Raw genomic sequence first — 14,652 nt, 5'->3', positions numbered from 1 at the left:
CACTAGATCTTTATGACAAGGCCTTCAAGTTATTCCACAATAACTTGTGAAGTAGCAACCAATTTCCAGCCTCCTCTTTAATGAGAGGAGCAAATAGCTACCCCACAGATCTCCATGCTCAGAAATCTCTCCATATTTTGATTTATGCTACTCCAAGAATCAGATTTCTGTTCAAAATAAAACTGATTTTAAATCACAGACAGGGTCTACCAGGAATTCTTTCAGACTTGCTTCCACAAGAAAAATATAATCTCATCTAGACTCCATTTCCCATGAAAGGCTGGACTAGATGATCTTTATAGGTCCCCTCCAGCCTGGGCTGGTCTGTGGTTTTGTGATTCTGTGAACATCAAAGTTCAATTAATTGAAACACATTTACTATGTATTGATCACAAATTAAAGCTATTTATTTCTATCTTTGGCTTCAGATTTGTGTGCCAGTGAATTGTAAAATCTTTTTGTTACTTGGTCCTCAAAGAGAGATGTCATACCTCAAATGGGACAGTTGTCTCTAAGAGAAAGTACTCAGTGAGAACAACATGTTCTTTGATGTTTCTTAATGTCCAGGTTAAAGACTGAAGAAGACTTCCATGCTGTATGGTCTTCTGATGTTTAATAACTTGTTTCTGCAGTTTCTTACCTCACTACAGAACTGAGTACTGGGAAAAAAATGTGCATATAGATTTACTTGTTGACAGAATGAAGTTTCATCCTTCAAAAAGATGGAGTTAAAAGGAATATTTCACACAGATTAGTTACAGTAATTACAGCTGCTGAGAGATCCACATGATCCATCTAGGCCTTAGCCATGTATCACTTTTTCACAATTATATGGGTTTTAATTGGAGAGCTGCTCCTGACTTGTTCACTCTACTACTAATTCTTTTGAGTTCAGATGATGTTCATAATAGAAAAAAAACTCACTTCCTGGTAGGCCTGAGTCACAACAATGAAAAAGACTTGAAAGCAAGTCCAATAGCTACTTCAACACCTGATGGATCTTCCTAAGAATAACATGAACAAGGAAAAATTCCATTATTAAAGAAGAACATTAAGTTCAGAATGCCTGCTGTTTAGCATGCAATGAAATTAAGTGAACTTCACCAAACAGATGAAATGGAAATATGATTATCAGAATAGCTGCCACCCACATGGTGGGCTGAAGACTGATCAGTTTTCATGCAAGGGATCAGAAAGTTAGTTTTGCACATGCAAGTCTAATGCAGGCTTAGCACTGTCCTGATTTTATTCATTTTGTTTTCACCATTTGACCCCCATAATGGAATTATTTCTGCTTTCCATCACTATCTGAAATAAAAATTAAAAGTTTTATGGACTTCATAAAGTCCATAATTCACTGAGCAATTTTATGGCCTTCAATAATAAAATGACTGTGGTGGGGAAGGGAAGAACAATAGACACCATCTATCTTGACATCTGCAAGACCTTTGACGAGATCCCTGACAATATCCTTATTGCTAAATTGGAGGGATATGGGCTTAATGGCTGGACGTTTGATGGAGAAGGAACTGCATGTATGGCCACATCCCAAGAGTTGTAGTCAATGGCTCATGGTCCAAATGGAGATCAGTAACAAGTGGCCTCCCTCAGGAGACTGGGACTGGGATTTTTCAATATCTTTATTAATGACAGCGAGATTGAATGCACCCTCAGCATGAGAATGGCACCAAACAGTGGTGATTTGCTGGAGGACATGGATGCCATCCAGAGGGACCTGGTGGGGGCCCATGTGAAATTCCCGTAGTTCAATGAGGCCAAGTCCAAGGTCCTGCATTCGGGTCAGGGCAATCCCCCATATAAGTACAGTCTGGGGCACGAATAGGTTGGGACCAGCCCTGTGGAGAAGGACTTGGGGATACCAGGGAATGAAAAATCAGATGAGAGCTGTCCATGCTCACTTGCAGGCCAGAAAAGCCAACTATATCCTGGGCTGCATCACAAGAAGTGTGACCAGAAGGTCAAGGGAGGAGATTCTCCCTTTTTCTGCTCTGCTCTTGTGAGGCTGCACTTGGAGTAGATGATCCAGCCGTGGGGTCCCCAGCACAAGAAAGAAGACATGGACATGTTGGAGCAGGTTGAGAAATGGGCTACAAAAATGGTCAGAGAGGTATAGCAACTCTCCTATGCAGACGGACAGAGAGTTGTGGCTCAGCCGGGAGAAAAGAAGACTCCAGGGAGACCTAATTGTGGCCTTTCAAAATACAAAGGGTGCCTAAAACAACAACAGAAAAAGACTTTTTAATGGACCATGTAGCAACATGACAAGGGATAATGATTTTAATCTGAAAGAGGATAGATTTAGTTTGAATATAAGGCAGAATTTTTTATTTTTTTTTTTGTGAGACAGTGGAACAGGTTGCTCAGGGAAGTTGTGGTTTCTCATCCTTGGAAGTGCTCAAGGTCAGGTTGGACAGGGCCTTGAACAACCTGATCTAGTGAAAGATGTCCCTGTCCTTGGTAGGGGGTTGGACTACATGGTCTTTAGAGGTCCCTTCCACATCATATCATTCTAAGATTCTATAAATTCTTAGTCCTACTGTATGTGTAAGTCACATATATGGGTCATGCTTGTAATAAAAACTATATGAATTTTCTTCAGACAGTATGAGCTGAATGTTTTAGAGTTCAAGATTGCCCAGTTCTAATAAAAATACAGACAGAATTTGTAATTTTATATATTAACTCTTAGAGAACTACTGAATTAACTGATAATTACAACACATGGTAATGTGCCTGTAGACAACTTCTGCTATTTCTATTAGTACCTTGACATTTTCCTATTCTTGCCATTTCTGTTTATATCATCAGTTTTAAACATTTTATTGCTATCTTCAAAAAATAGTCTATAATTTGTGTATTCTGAGTGAAAACCTGCATTCTGTTCCCAGAAAATGAGAATTTGTGCTAGGAGATCCTCTGTCTCTGCTACGACTGCATTCTCAAATCTTACTATCTCCATGTGGCTTTTCTTGCATCATCAGTCTTTTGAGTTCCCCTTATTTCTGCAGTGAAGATTTTTTTTTTTAATTATTGTATTTTAAAAAGTTTAAATGCAGACTCCATAACTAGGCACTTCACAGAAACCAGCTACAGACTTTCTTCTCAGCAGAAAATTCTTCAGGGGATTCAGCAGGGGATTCTTCTTAGATCAGGGATTTAGCTTGAGGAACTTGAAACCAATCTATTAGCACACTTGACATGGGTAGGATTCTTAAAAGATGAACATCAGCAGTGATTAGATTTGCACAGAAATGTGTCTGGACATGTACAAACACAAACTGTGAACTGGCTTTGGAAAAATTCATTGGAGATTCTGAAAACTGACTCACACACCTAAGTTACCTTCTTTATTAAGCTTCTCTGCATGCTAAAAGGCTGCATGCACACGTCATTTGGTATTTCATTAGTTTGCAGGGCTAAAACAAAATAACAAACATTTAAATAGCTATAGAACTATGTGGAAAATGGATGTGGACAAACATATTCAGAGATAATTTTTTTACTGTACACTTTCTCCAGAGTCTCATTTCTGAAGCACAGCTCAATTCCTTCGCATATATCTGAGACAACTGGTGAAGATGCAATTTTGCTGCTCAGCAAATAAGTAACATATGCCCTACTTCTTGAGAAGAACTAATGATGACACTTTTGTTACTTGACTTTGCAGACTAGTATAGCTGTAACACATAACACACTTGCACCAGCTACACACATCAGAAAGAGAGGGAAAATGACCAGCATAATCTATCAAGTGTGCTACTTTTATGAGAATTGAATTTTGACCCCAGTTCATTCCATAACCACATTCTCAACTTGAGCAACTTTTGTCTTCGAACCATACTAGCCCTGGTCCCTCATTACTTCCCCTGTGTAGCCACCTCAGCTGTGTCTGTACAGGGGCTTGGAGGATTTATAAGGGGGACCAACACTGGGAATTCACAAGCTGATACAATTGGGCAAGAGCTACAGAAGGGGCAAGGGACAGTAAGAACAGAAAAAAAGCCAGAATGAACAGCTGATGTATAAGCTGAATCTCCTATTGCAAAAAACATCTATGACTATGTTATATATTCATTTGCATCAGAAACATATTTTTTTAAAAACTTCAAAATTTCCTTGAGAGCTATGTGTTTTCCAGAATTATTTCAATTATTTCCTTGTTTCTCCCTCTGCTTATGAGATGGGGACATATGTAGTCACATAAACATGTGTAATGTACATACAAAATACACTTCTTAGCAAATAGTGGTGTAGAATATATGTGTTTACATAAATGTGAACGCTTCATGGAAACTATTGTGGGGAACCCATTCATTCTTGATTCTCATAACCAGGACCTAAGTGGTGTTCCATACAGTACAAACTAAGCCTAAAAAGTTATAACTTCTCTAAACAATTAGAAGTATCTAATATTTGCTTGAGCTGGTCTGGCTGCTCTCACTGGTGCATTAACTGAGTACCATAAATAGCTTCACTGATAGATGGAAAAGTTCCAACACCTGGCTAATGTTAAGTACAGAAACTGAGAATTTAGAAAACCTTCTGACATATGGCCCCTTTAGACTCTATTGGTACAGCTAAAATGTGACAAACCCGAATAAGATTGCACAGCTTTCAAATAACTTTTTTTCTTAAAAATACTGAAAACTCATATTTGTAATAGTTGAAATTTATGAGCAATTAAATACCAAAGAGTGTGTTTCCAGCTTGGTCTCTAAGTAGAAGAAGACACAGGACTGAAATGTTCAGAAATAGAACTTTATATTCATAGTTTTAAAATGAAAATTACCACAAATCTAGGTTTGATAAAAGGATACAAGTCTACTCTTACCTCAACAGCTGAAAATGGGACACTCGATCTGTATTTTCACCTGCTCTTATCAAAGTGCAAAGTCCTCTGGTCTGATTCTTACACTGCCTGCTCCAAAATCTTTTTCCTCTGACAACTTGTCTGCAGACACCTCACCTGCCCATAATTTTTTGTCTTACAGTTATTTACAATCTGTTGCTAGAGTACCTTCAGCTGACAAACTCCAGGAACAGCTGGGGTCCATAGGTGATTTCAGTTGGAAGGATCCTCTAGTCCAGCAGCCTAACCGATTCAGGGCTGAACAAAAGTTAAAGCATGTTATTAAGGTGTTATGATATGGTTATTAAAGTTATTATAATTGCCTCTACCCGAACTAAGGTACAAACGAGACCAGATGTCAAAGTCAACAGTATGGATTTTATTTCATGGTAAATGTGAGGCAGAGAAAGAGAGTTAGAAAGAAATAGGAAAAAGGTGGGGGAAGAAGTGGGAGGGGGAGGAAGAAAGCGACAGAGATCAAAACAGAAAATATATCACCACTTCATGTAAACCGTCAGTGTCCCGTGGGTCCAGTTCTTCTGGTCTTCTTGGTGGTGAGAGTCCCACAAAACAGAGTCCAGGGCATTAATTAATATACATTCGGGAGATACCAGCCACCGCCCCTGGGTGGTGGTGGGGAAGTTTTGCAGTCTCTTGTAACAGGCTCTGGATTTGTTGCTTTACTTGGAATACATGCAGTCCTTTGGTGGTAGAAGGCCTTAGGAATGAGGCAGGGTGCGCTTTGGGGGTCTTTGATGGTTTATGACCCTTCTCAGCTGCCTCTCATACGAATGTCCTGCGTGTACATGGTTCTCCCAGAGCGGGGACGGGAGGAGGTTAGTTCTTTGGTTTGGTGTGAAGAGATTTCACCATCACACACCCAAAGCCCTCCTCCTCCACCACCGCCTAAGCCCAGCTAGGTGTCTCAGTCTGAAGAGACTGGAGTGTTTGCTCAAGAGGGTTAGTTGTAAGACAGACCAAACTCCTCTCTCTCAGCAATTGTAAATTCAAAATTAAGGGGCTTTAATCGAGGAAGTGTGGAAAAAAAAAGAAGAAATAACAATCCTCTATTAAAAGCTATATGTATGTTGGCAAAAACAGTAACAGAACACAAAAAAACTAGACAGTAGTCCTAGAAAAAAAAGTCTGAATGAATACTTCTCTGTCCTTTAGCGCAGTCCTAACTGTGGCCTGCAGGGGCTGCTGTTGGATCGCTGAAGGTGCAGGACCTGCAGTACTCGCTGTCCCAGGTGATGGCGTCTCAAAACTCCTCCCTTCTCTCCCGTGGGCAAATCTCTGATGAAACACAGCAGATCCGGGGAGCGGGACAGCCAGGCAAGTCGAAGTCAGCAGTCCGAGCTGACCAGGGTGAGAAGCCAAAAACCAGATCCCCAGTCCCTTTCCCCAAATGCCTTCACGCAGACCCCTGTCTCCCTCTGAAAGCCAACACTGCAGTCTCCCTCTCCCCTCTCTGAGCAGAGCCAGCCACCCCTCAGCCTCTCTGATGGTCCATTAGCAAGGAATGCAGGCTAGTGAGCTACATCCTTTGTAAAGCTAATGACCTTCCTTCCCCCCACTCACTCCATTTTTCCTTGGAGTGAAGCAGGGGAAGAAAAATTCTCCTGATTTTCTAACTGATAACACTAGGGCTGATTCTTAACACAGATACATTCTTCATTCCTGAGCCTTGTTTACTTCTCCTCAGATTTGAGATGATTAGACAATAGTCTAATCTCAAGTTTTCAATCACAGTCCAAATTCCAGTCAGGAGGCATTGGGAGGGAAGGGTACCTTGGTGGTCACAGACAGGCAGGTGCTTCTTCACAGTTTGACAAAAAGTCTTTCTAGGATTTTGACAATGTTTAAGGCATTACTGACATTTCAGTCCATCTTGAATACTGACAGGCCTGGAGTCTTGACCGTCCAACAACCACCACTCTAGGAAACCTGGTCCAGTGTGTAATCACCCTCTCTGTAAGGAAATGCTTCCTAATGTCAAGTCAGAATCTTCCCTGATGCAACTTTGAACCATTTCCATGTATACTATCCCTGGATACCAGGGAAAAAAAGATCAGCATCTCTCTCCCCTTCCTTTTTTATGAGATTTTGGAAGAAATGGTTGCAAGGAAGAATTGCATTTTTCCAGGGTTTGTTGATGTCCACTCAAAAATCCTTCAAAGACACAGAAATGGAAGTCATGAACTGCCATTTTTTGTATAGAGATATCCACTGTTAATAAAACCAACCTGATTTTCAAGAGTTGTAGAACTCTCCATAGTCTATTTGGAAATTATTTTCATTTGGTAAACAGTATTCAAGATGTGCCAAACATTATTATATTTCATTTGGGAAACAAAAAAGAAAGAATCCAATTTAATCCCTGAATTTCACAGTTTGAGTTTTCAAAACTGTCACTGGTTAAATGGAATAAACTGTCAGTGTTGTAAATGGAATGCTGGACCAAAAACTGTCATGGGAAGTAGGAATGGCCATGCAAGCTAAAAGCATCTGTCTACCAATCTTATAATTTATAAGCCCCCTAGAAACAGGTATTGCTTGGGGGAAAAAAAGAAAGGTAAAAAAAGAAATCTCTTTCTTTCCTGTTTTCTATAAGTCAAAACATTTTAATGCACAAATACAGAACTTTATCCCCTTCTTTAAACTGCAAAGTTAACGGAAGTCAAAATTTCATGCACTAGACAAAGATGAATCTTTTGCCTTTCAGTACAGTACTCTAAGCAAATTGATGAAGTGAGCCAAACGAAGTCTGTACTTTTACATTTTTTACCTAAATTGGAGGATTTAAAACTAAGTAGTTTCCCTAACATAAAAGAATATACTCTTGAGCTATTAGCACTGAAGCAGCCAGAACTGTAAAAGAGGAAAGGGGAGAGACTTATATTCTTTTGTGATTTTGGCTGGGATGGAATTAATTTTCTCCCTAGTAGCTGGTACAGTGCTGTGTTTTAGGTTCAGTTTGGCAATGATGTTGCTAACACCCTGATGTTTTAGTTGCTCAGTAGTGCTTATTCTAAAGCAAGAACTTTTCAGTTTGCCAGGCTCTGCCAGTGAGCAGGTGCACGAGAAGCTGGGAAGAAGCATGGCCAGGAGAGCTGACCCAAAAAGGTCACAGAATATCATGGCCAGAATAGAAAAAGAAGGAAATTGGCCAGGAGCTGCCAGTTGCTGCTCGGGGATGGGATGGGCATTGGTCAGTGCATGGTGAAGCAATTGCAATGTGCATCACTTTTTTTTATTGGGTTTTAATCCTCTTTCACATTGTTATTGTTAGTATTATTATTTTATTATTATTATTAATAATTATTATTAGTAGTATACACTCTGTTTCAATTCTTAAACTGTTCTTATCTCAACCTGTGGGTTTTACCTTTTTTGCCAATCTGCATGGCAATTAGTTGCTCTCTCGGCTTAAATCACAACACATCCATGGTTCAATAATCATCTTAACAATTTTTCAGAAGTGAGGTGAAGAACAACTGCCATAAAATGATGCTTTGTACTGAGGAATATCACAACAGTTCAAAGAAAAAGAAATATGTAACACAGATATTATATGTAAGTAACCATTTGAGGAAGATTGTGCAAGAAAAATGTTGTATCTACAGAGACATATTATTATATGTAGATATAGTAATATAAAATATATTTTTATATATGTATATTCATAAAGAGGAGTTTTAATAAATTTCCCCAGTGAATCTGAAAAAAGACATTAATTCTTATGGATAAGAATTATTACTAACAAAATTGTCAGTAGTTTTAATTAATCTGTGGAAAACATACATTAGGTTGTATCTTCTGTGCAGAGGAGACTTTGATAAATGGTAATTTAATTTGGTCTTAATTAAAAAAAAACAAACAACACCCTGTGCATTGAAAGTTATAAATTAGATGTAAAATATTGGGTTAGTCTATTGTCCATACTCCATTTCATTTTTTTCAAAATATCTTGCAAGCTACTTCTCCACAGAGGGAAGCTTCACCATCATCAATGCCCTGGCAGCCTTTTTTTAATTTATTTTAAATCTGCTATCAAACAAAAAAATCTAGCAAGAACTCTAGAAGCTGGTAATGAACTAGTGAAAATCGACTGAATAGTGTTGGTGCCTTTGCTCAGAATTAAGTTGGAAGGCAGGATATGTACTCCAAAGCCTGGCTGGGTGCTATAGGTATGCAGTAATCCATAGTGTGCAGGGAGGCACACTTAATCCTTGAATTGGATATCACTACACCACTGATCATAGTGACAAACTTAGTTCACTTGCTTCTGTGCCTAGATGAGCTTAGCTAGACTGGAGGATTTTTTGTCAAACAAGCATTTGAAGCTTCTCCATTTAGGTCAAGGTAGAAAAAATAAAAAATAATGATAAAAAAAGATGAGTTAAGAAGCCCTGCTGACATTCCTTATTATACTAATGAGCAATTTGGTCCCTTTTGCTAAGAGTTAGTCATTTCCCTGGGTGAGTGATGGAGAAGAGCAGTCTGCCATATAGTAAAATAGAGGAAGCTATTCTGTGCTTTACAGATGCCTTATCTGACCCTTGAACAAGACCTACTTGCCAACTCAACAACTCTCCAGTGCTGGGGGTATTTTCTTATAATCATAAAAATGGAATAGATGGTGACTTCTTAAGCAACGGATCCATCCTTGGGGACAAGTCTTAGACTATTTTCTTCTCTATTTCTTACTTGCTACTTAAGCTGTTCTTCTGTTCCGTTGGGAGGGGAGGGGAGGAGAAAGGGGAGGGGAGGAGAGGAGTCTGCACTTTGGCTCTTTTCTGAGAATCTTTTAGCATTTATTATGCACTCAGATACCGGACAACCAAAAAGATGGAGAATCCTGTTGTTGGAGATCTGTTCATATACAACAATGGCACTATAGTAAGGCATCAGGAACAACCAGGACAAGCATAAAGCAAAATATTGAATAACTTATTGTTCATTTGGTGCCCTGAATAAGGCAAGAATCCTACTGAAGGGCTATGATTTCCTTTTGTTACAGGTTGCATAGGGTGTTTATATATTAAAAGGTCAAATTAAATCTACAAATATAATTGTTTGTGATGTTTCTTAACTTTGGAATGATTTGTCAGATTTTACCATTCTTTAAAATATTTTTATTTGCTCCTGTGATCTAGTGCAACTGAATCTCTGCTAGATGTGCCTTTCCAAACGGATTTTAAACCACTGATTTTTCAGATTGATTTGACTGCACCTTTTTCACAGCGAGTTGCATTCAATTGCTAATAATATTAGTAATAACACAATAACAACAAAACTAGAATATTAATGTTAACACATAAGATGTGAGAATAATTCAAAGTGTCTATGGAGAATCTAGATGAACCCAGCATAACCGTCTGACAGTCAGAGATTTAGTTTCCATAATTTTCTTCTATAGTCAATGGAAAGAACAAGTCCTCTCTTTGATCTTGGCAAACAGATTCTCATCCTCAGAGTCAGGTTCAGGATGAGATAAATAGTTATAGCAAAATCAGTTACGCAACTGCTGATTTTAATATATAAATGGTAAATTTTACATTACAAAGTAGCAAAAAGGAATACATAAAATATGTGAGTCCTCCTTATTGAGGAGAATTAAAAATCTACACTTATACTGTACTGCTCATCCTAGTCTTCCTTCTGATATTTTGTTAGATCAGATTTGGAACAGAAATTCAACTTTCACCTTCTAAGTCAGTGTTGATGCTGGAAATGCTTCAGAGTATTTATTTTATCACTTCATTGCAAGACTTCTCATATGTCATTAACACTTTAAAGATACAAAGGAAATCTCAAAGTCACTCTTACTGAAAGAAAGAATTAATGAAAAGCTTAAATATATGTATTTATATATATAAATGTTATCATTTTTAGCTGTTCCTGATAATCTGGGGACATTTCCCAGAAAGCGTCACTTTATCTCAAACATATTCCATGACCTCTGAACATTAGCTAAGAAGTCAGCATGTGACAAGATTTAAAATACTTCTTTTTATGCAGTTATTTGCTACCTTAAAGAAATAGTATAGAACTCAGTCTTAATTGCGGGTCCCTGTTATCTCTAATCCAGGTGGTTCAGCGCGCAATTTTAAAAGATTTTCCTTTTCCTTTTTTTTCCCCTTGTTTTTTCCTTGCAGCTTTGAGCAGTGTGTGGAAGTGGGCAGACTGCCAGGGAGCAGCAAGGGATGGGGATGTGCTATCTTTTTCAGCAGGGCAGTGATCTCACCAACCAAGGCCAGCAAGGTGAGTGGTGTAGGCTGGGCATGGTGGCCAGGCTCAGATCACTCCAGATGTCCAGAGAAGTCTTGCAATGAAGCCTTGCAATGAAGCAAGTCCAAAGTCTGTCTGGCAAGTCAAGCTCGAGGACCAGAATCAAGCTCAACAGGTCCAAGGCACACTTGCAGAGTTAGTCAGGCAAGGACCAGGACAGAGTCTGAACTTAAATGGACCTCCTGAGGAAAGAGCCAATAAACCTCCTTCTTAAACAAGTCAGCAAGTTTACACTGCTGCTCCATATCAAAGCTGACCTCCAGCATCACTGACCAAACTTGTGCGGAGGCAGTCACTGCACTCAGGTCCCTGACACAGACCTTGCTACACAGGTCACTGGCTTTAATGTGACAGTGTGTCATGATCTGTTATGACCAGCACAGCCACGTGCCACATTAAAAGCCCTGTCAAGTAGCTGTGCATACCATGTGAGCACAGAAGAGTTCTGCAGCTGGGCAGAATGAAAAGCTGATTTTTAAATTTTTTTTGTCCTCTGGCTGTAACCGTTTTTCTCACTCCAGCTGTGATCGGATGGTGACTCATCCTCAGTGCTAAAGGTGTAAGAAGCCCTCATAGAAACATAAGGAACAGACATTACACAGATGAATTGTCAAAACTTTTGTGAGTCTCTTGCAATTTCGTGAAGCGAGAATCACAAGTCTCATATTTAATGCATGAAGTGAAATAGCTTTGAATTCCTTCTATGCAAAAGCCTTAGAATAAAAGTCTCACATACTGAAGAGTCGTGCTCCATAGCGAGGACCTATAAAAAGTTCCTACATCCATACAACATTTGGAGTTGGTAGGACTGTGAGGTAGGACTAAGAGGAAAATCCAGCACCTCTCTATATTGGCAATGAGTCCTTGGAGCACCAAGTTCTGTACCTGCTGCTCTTGGCAGCAGGATCCTGACTGCACACACTTCAGAGAAACTCACTGGAAGTGCTCTAGACTCTTAAGTCATTTTTGTACTCCTGAGATAAGAAGAGATAATAAAAGACATGTTTTGGAAAAGAGCAAACATAAGCCACCACGTCATTCCTGATAGTTAGCATTTAATATGTGTGAATATCTTTTCTTGTTCCATGGCATCTGAAAAGTTTAAGGGCAGTATTTATTAGAAAGAATAGTTATGTGTTGTTGATATTATGAAACAAAGGGGAGTTAAACCAAAACTGATGCCTAAAATGCTTAACACAGTCTGGTATTTCTGGAATATTTATGGAAAATCTTTTCTTTATACCATTGTAGAGGCCCATACCTAATGTCAAGTCTAACAGAAGAAAAAGTACTCTTCTGTCTGAGTTTTAAAAGATTGAAGCAGTCAGACGATACTGTTTTCTTTTAAAAGAGGCCTTGGTTCTCAACCCAGTTTTGGTGAAAATCAGCGTGTGCAGTTTTCTATAACAGGAATCCACTTCTATTATTGGAACATCCATGTCTACCACATTACATTTTAAGCAGTAGTACCTGCCTACCACAGAGACACTTGAAAGTCTAAAGAGTTATGATCTTTCTTGCTTTATCAACAGCCTCAAAAAGACTAAGTTACTGAAATGTAGCTTGAAAACTGTGGTGCAACATTTTGTCACAGGTGATAACCCTATCAGAAGGGCTTGGTCATGCATATGGTTTTGCTGAAAACTTTTATCCTTCTATGGTTGCTTTCTTGTGTCCTGAAGGTCTGATAAACTTTTTTAAAATAACCTCTTTTCATGCACTCTTACACTGCTTATACTTGAGCTTTTTAAATATTTTTAAATTGTTTTAATTATATTATGACAGCATATTTTTGTGTCTTAGTTTTTGGGACAATGAGATGTGTGTAAGTGTGAATTGCTGTATTTTTGGTTCTAGAACAGTAGGAAATTTTTAATTGATGACATGTTCCAGCCTACTTTGTTCCTACATACATCTAGAAAAATATAGTTTGTGAATTCTACTAAAAATGAGAAAATATCAAGATGGTGCAGCATTCTCGTGGTCTGCTAGTAGTGGTACTCCATGCAGTCCCCCATTTTGGGACAGGGGAGTAAGACAAAGAGGAGAGATTTGGCTTCTGCAAACCTGGATTATTTGTGCTTTCAGTTTCTTGAATTGCACATTATAAGGTCAAGTATAATATGAACATAATCACAACTGCTTGAATGTATTTTAGGAGCTTGTCTGGTCTGAGGACACACACAGGACAGAAATTACTATTCCTTTAAAGAGGTTAGAGGAGCTGTTGGTTTTCAGCTAACTAATGACTACTAAGCATCTATTTCAGACAAGCACTGAGAATACCATCCTTTGCAGCAGCAGTGTGCTCCAGTTTCAGAAGGCAACGCCACAGCATTTTAAAACTGCAAATACGAGTGTGGGGGAGAGAGCTATAAGCCATGTCTTCTATTCTGTGCCAATAAACTGCATTCATCATCGTGTCATCTGAGTATTTGCTCGTTTTCCTTTGCAGGTTTTGTAAGCTACTCAGGTTATTTTACTCCTCTGATTTAATATTGATTTCCTCCAGTCTGTTTTCTGTAGTAGCCAGTTAATCATTAACTCTGTAAGAAGTATGAACAATTATAAATACAACAAAAATAATGAGAATTCTATCATGCGACTACTGTGAAAAATAAACAGGTGATGGTTTTAATAGACTTCAGAAAGTAAGGTGTCAAGGAATCCTGAGCAAAGAAGTGGTGGTGTTAAAAAAAACAGAGTCCTTCCAGAAAATTTATCAAAACCACAGCAATAACACAAAATCATTTTTCTACACTAAAAAAGTAAATTTTAAAATTAAAATTATATATCTTTCTACAGAATGTTACAGGCTATCTTATGGTTACATTGACTGTAGATACAATAAGATACCAGACTTCCATGGTTCTGCATTAAGGTATGAGACAATGTGTCCTAAGTTTTAGTTCCCTGGTTCAAAAAAGCCCTCAGATGTGCCCGGTAACTTCTGCTTCTATACCTTTCCAGACTGGCTCTCTACTCAAGGTTCATAGCTGGAAGCCTGGAACTACAGACTGCAGCCTATAGCTACAAACCCAAGTTACCACAGCCACTTAAATGCCACAGCTGATGTGCTTGCTCCTGATTCCTTCTAGCTGTGGGACAAAACAGCCTAGTTCATGAAGCTGTCAGAGAGTCTAAACATCCTGCTTCATAAATGAGAGAGTTAAAAGCAAGTACAAAAAGCCAGAAAGGCAGCACAGCTGTGAAAAGTTGCTAAGCTGCTGTAAGTCACAGTCACATAACCATAGCCTAAGAGCAAATGGTTGGTGTGTCACCTCTTCACAACACTGCCATTGCTAGCTTGCAAGAGCAGTATGAAGTATAATGTATAATTTCTTGTTGCTCATTCTGCTCATCAGATTTTCATGGGACATTTCAGGCTATTTTTGGTCTCCTTCTACCCATCACATTGTCAAGATAATGTGATTTTCTGTTCTCATTCCCACTGTTATAATGCAAACGAATTAATATTGTGCCATCCT

Source organism: Pseudopipra pipra, chromosome 5 (assembly GCF_036250125.1).
Source record: "Pseudopipra pipra isolate bDixPip1 chromosome 5, bDixPip1.hap1, whole genome shotgun sequence".
Lineage (NCBI taxonomy): Eukaryota > Metazoa > Chordata > Aves > Passeriformes > Pipridae > Pseudopipra > Pseudopipra pipra.
This window is presented reverse-complemented; position numbering follows the sequence as displayed.